Source organism: Anopheles gambiae, chromosome 2 (genome assembly GCF_943734735.2).
Source record: "Anopheles gambiae chromosome 2, idAnoGambNW_F1_1, whole genome shotgun sequence".
NCBI lineage: Eukaryota > Metazoa > Arthropoda > Insecta > Diptera > Culicidae > Anopheles > Anopheles gambiae.
In genome coordinates, this window is record NC_064601.1 from 80557710 (window position 1) to 80563476 (window position 5767).

Below are 5767 nucleotides of genomic sequence, written 5' to 3' on the forward strand. Positions count from 1 at the left end.
TTTTGTTTATCTCCACTATTCCGGAACTTTAAGGTGATCGTTGTTTGATGTGTGATATGTGAGTTTTAGGAAATTTTTATTTTTTTTTTTCAAATGACCTTATTTATCACTGAACAATATTCACTATTCAATATTCATCACAAGTTTATGATAATTTACACTAAGTGTTATATGTATATTTATATATTACACCTTATGTTACTTTATGTCATGGCTGTTGTTTTATATATTTATCTTATAAAAAGGTGCTTTGTTTACTATTCAGGTCTTTGGTAGTATATCTTTAAGATTGCATAGTGCGTTGACTTAAGTGTATACATGTTACAATTGTTATATTTATTTGTAAAATTAACAATACACACAATGCCTAGAAATAATTGAAATGTTTTTTTATATGGAAAAGATAGAATATGATAAAGAATACAAATACAAAAGGAATTTTTAGATCATGAAATAACATAAATGAATAACTAAGAATTGAGGGTTGATGTTTTGCTGATTTCTGTTTTTTTAATGCAATCCTTAACCACATGCGAGTATTTTATCACTGTTTTTTATTTAAAAAAACGCTCAGGAGTTTAAATGCCCAATATTGTTAACTTGCAGAAGTAACGAAGTGAAATATCACATTCACTGAAATAATTTGAAATTCTTTAAAAAAATATATTCTAAAAAGTGGCTTGACTACTGATTTACATTAGTTTAATTAAATTTCTTACGACAAATACACTACCATCCTTTGACGATAAACAACCACAGAAGCGCTGCAATCAAACAGCCGTACCTTTTCTCGAACGTAACTACAGCTGCGTCGTTAGTTGGCCACAACCCTAAACCACCGGGTAAGGTAAGTTGCTGGCGGAATTGCCGAGCGAATAACGACAGAGAGGTGGCGAAACGAAGCAGAAGCAGGAGGAAAAGGAGGAATAAAAGCAAAAATCTAGCGTCTAATTCAGCGTAAACTACTCACTTTACGATGCAATCGCGTTGCGGGTGTAAATTTAAATGCATTTCATTCTGGTAAAGGATACCGCCCGTCCGCCCGTAACCCATCATCACACCGCCAACCATCCGTCCCCCAGCCCCCTTGCTTGCTCGGTTGTAGGTGTACATTTGCGTACACGAAAGCGCATCAAGCGGTTTGAAATGTGCATCACGGGTGAAAATTTCAAATTCATTGCCAAGAAAATTGAGACTTGGTTTCATTAGTGGCCCCGAACACGAACTGTGTGCGCTGATCGGTAGATGGAGGTGGCTGGTGGCGGCAAACCGCTGCACTTGCCTGCACGCCGCAAACAGGTAAAGGTCGGACCAGCATCCACGCCCTGCCAGATGGAAAATTGTAGGAAAAAGGGATCCCATCCTTGGAGCTAAGCATTGCGCGGAACGGCTACCGTGGGTGATGGTGGAAAGCAAATGAAACTGTGGCATTCGATGTTTGGTGTGCGGGGAAGCGGTACGCTTCGTACCGAGCAGCACCATTTGATGAGCCGGTGCAAACGAACGCTTTGAGCCGAGCAGCTGAGGTGATATTTGAGGCACCATTAGCGGTCCGCGTCCGAACCGCGTCCTGGCTGGTGAAATAGTAATCGACAATTTGATGAACAGGAGCGCGTGAGAGCGCCGAACGGGGCGGAGGAAGTAAAGAATCTGGCGAGCAGAGGATGGGTAGAATTAAGCGACCTAGTAAAATGCAACTGCACTTTCTGTGTCGGTGTGCGCTCGGCTGAGTGTGGGCCTGCCGGGTGCCGTTTGAGGGTTGTTATGCACGGTGAAAGTTTCTGATGAGCTAATATATTTTGCCGCTGTCAGGAAGCAAAACTAATGAGATCAAAGTTTAATTTAGGGAACGCTGGCGGGAAGGCGGCATGTGAGGTTGCGGCGGCGAACATTGGGTATGCGCAGTACAGTGCCGGTGGTTTGTACGCGGCAGCAGCAGGAAGAGGAAATATTTTGGCTCTAGATAAACATACACAGCTACACGTGCACGCGTGTGCGGGTTTTCTCACGCGGTTCTTTGACGTTTTCACACGCGATCGTGCGGTTACACGCGGTCAGTTATTAGATGTTAATGGCTTTGCGTAAAACCTTGCCCAGAGCGATGCCAAGAAGAAATATGTGCAATGCAACAGGACCTCTTACGTTTGCCTCTTAGGTGGACGAGAGGAAGCGGCGTTTGTTAGGATTAGGTGGCGAGAGCGACTGGAGCAAGTATATGGGAGTAAATGTGCCCTGTTTACATAGGGGGTACAAAAATAGTGAACCAGTCTATTTGAATATTTTCGAGCGGCGGCACAAGCAACTTCCTGGAGTAGTTGATATTTTGGTTAAGGGCCAAATATTGTGAAACGTTTTGCTTGTAAGGTGTGGTAGTTGTATTAGCTCTGAGTGAATAGCTGATAAATTGACCTGCCTAGAATGGGAAAATTACATATTTTTAGTGTGTTGCAGTCTTTTCCCGATTTACGCGACACTCGAGTTACGTGATTATTTTTTATATTTTACATTCCTTATGTCAAATTGTTACAATTTTCTCGCAAAATTTGCCGAATTCAAATAAATTTGCAGTTTCGCGAAATGTTTGGATTCGCTAAATCAACAGAAATAACCTAGTTTTACACAAGAAATTTATGAAAAAAGTATTAAATTTGATCATAATAACTTGCTCTCCTTCCTATTTTGACTAAAAAACGTGATTATCGACTTACGCAAAAATCCGTGTTATGCGAATGTCCCTCGAAAGCATTTACGGGTATAAACACGGGTAAACTCTTTTCGGGTTGTCATAAAATAGATGGTTAATGGAAGAATTAATAGTATTTTACTCTAACCAATGTGATATGTTGTCTGTCTGTTACCAATTTTTTACACTTTTGAGCACTAACACTAACATCCACTATCACCAACACTAAAATAAGGATTCCACTGTAATTAATATACACTGCAACAATATGACGTTGATATATGAATATGATCACGGCTTTGAGGCAAAGTATTATAACAACTTTTGTAACAATGAGTTATGAGTGAAATTATTATAATTTCTTCTAGAAGCATGCATACTTCACTTATACCCGAATAAATTATTGTTTATGAAAAACAATTATCAACGCCTTGAAAAATTAACATTAAAAGTAAAACTAACATATTAACATGCAGGCACAATTTTTCATTGATCGATGAATATTTTAATTTTGGTCAAACACATTCTGGTTTACATCAAAACATATTACCTCTAATTATTAACATACATCTAATATCAAATTAAGATTACTTGAAATAGAAAGTTATTTATAGTCACAATAATCATTTTCATAGAAGAACAGTGATATTGCCACACCTACTTAAAACGTACATTAAACTAACACAAGCTACAAAAGCTGAAATGTCAAATCAAAAGGCGAAATGTATGTAATGATCATTAATGGCACTACGGTACACTGGTACACAGGTGTGTTCTAATTACGATTCCACCCTATCGTGTACGGAATGAAACCAGCCACTGCACACGACCAACTGACCATCGAGCCGACAGGTGATAAGACACTGTACGCCTGCCCCTAACGACTTCTGCCAATCGGCGATACAACGGAGCCAACGACGAGCTGATAAACAGTGCACTCCTCATTGCAATCGGAATCAAACCCCAGGAGTCTTCACACCTTTCTCGCACCATGCGGCTGCAATAATAATGGGTGAACTAGAGGGTGCAGCATTTCTGATTATCGTGAACGTCCGTCAGGTGTCATTATGCAGCGCCGAGTGGTACTGAGAGTGGCAAACCTTATGCCCTTAACACTTCCCAGAACTCGGCACAGCATATCATAAAGTCCAAGCTTCTTGCGAAAAGTAGGACAACGGGTAACAGATACTCTTCGTTTATTCTCATTTTGTCCTGAGCTGGCGAAAACATGCCGCATGATAATCAGGAACTAGTTTGTGCGTATTTCACGCGGAAAAAACAGCTGAGATCGTACGTACCCCGCCATCATTGGGGAGGTTGCTGCCACCGTAAGGTGCTGCCATCTAGCTCAAGTTCACAGTGAAGGCAACTCGACGCGAACGGACGACGCTAGTGCAGCTGTTGCGGAACCGGTTTTAGGGTGTTCGCGTCATCCCCTCGCGGAGGTGCGCGAAAGTATCACCAACACTAGAGTCGAGTGCCGCCTGCACACCACCGCGCTAACCAACGCCAAGCCAGCGCCAAACCACGGAGCAGCTGGTTGCCGCAGTCAGGTTACGCATCGCGCACTAGCTTCACACGTCAGGCCTACATTTGCATCGGAGCGCGCGCACACAGCGAAGATTGCCACCATCACCACTCACCCACTCACAACCACTACCAATGTTTGCATTCTATGTGACGGTGTACGTGAGCGCTGGCGAGTGGCCGGCCCGTGTGTGCGCGCTAATCTGACACGATGTCGATGTCAGCCCGATAGAGAACGTTCAGCGTCAACCTGTCTAACGAGAACGGTTCCCACCTTTCCTGCGGCTTCCCGTGCCATCTGGCCTGTCGCACACCCACCTCCCCGGCTCCGCACCACCACCACCATTACCCGGCCAAGCGCTTGACATTTGCTGAGCGATAAGTACGTCAGTAACGCTTGCCCTGGTAATGCTATTTTTACGCGCCTCGCCCCACCATTGCGATGACTCGCAGCCACACTGGAGACGTGCGAGCTGTGGCAGCGGGGCTCGGTGCTGGGTCTGATTCCGGCAGAGATTAGGACGCATACCCGCGGTGTGGCCAGCGTACACGATTTGTATTGACTTACTGACACTTGAATGTACTGGCGGGTGCGGGAAAACATGTCAAATTATGGACCGGATCGTCGTACTTCCGTAGTGAAATCCTTTATGCGCGCTGGCGGTGGCCAGTTGTGTGCGGGTGATGTTGGATGCTATTCGATGCCAAACCTGCCAATCAACCGGGGGTGGCAGCCGGGTCCCCGAAGCCGTCACCCGTCAACACCCCGCCAGCGAACCGGGCGAAAGTGCAAGCGAAGGTATGGCAGCGGACGGTTAATTGGCTTTACTTCATGCATTTTCCCGCCCCAGTGAAATGGTGGTGCGCTAGGGAGATCCAGGCGGGAAGGTGTCTTTATTGGGCGGGAGGCTTGTGGGCGCAGCGCTGGTCGCTGATGCAGCACTAGAAAACACGTCGCGATGCGTGTGTTTTCCCTCAAAGTGGACAGGGATTTGTAAATAGTGTTATTCGTGAGTAGTCCATGCTGTTGCGGTGAGGATTTGCGAGTAGTTTAAAGGTTTGTAACGATTTACACCAACACCGTGTGGCATTTCAGTATCAAATAGTAGCATTTAGACGAGCTGATACTTAACATAAAAGGTTTAAATCATGGTTCACTCGTTCTTCTACAATTAAAAAGTAAAACAAAATAAATATAAAATGTTGATAAGCGAACCGAAGCGACAACCATTAAATTTTAAATTGACAGCTTAGTTTCTCTGGATATGTTGTAGATATGGAAAACCCGGATAATATGGCCATATTTAGGATTCTCATCCCTATTGAATAAGTCACCTAAAATAATTGTGCAAACAGAAATCGATGTTGTAATTTATCATGTCACGAAATTTCAAATAAAATTCTTGAAAACGATAAAAAAATAAATTAAAATCATCCTTAAATGTTATTCAAGATGCATAAAGAAATGTTAAAAAGGTCTAGCAAACCTTTAAATTAAAACAAAATTTTTAGCAATATAAATTAAATTCCCTGGCAAGACAGTTTTTTTCAGAGCAT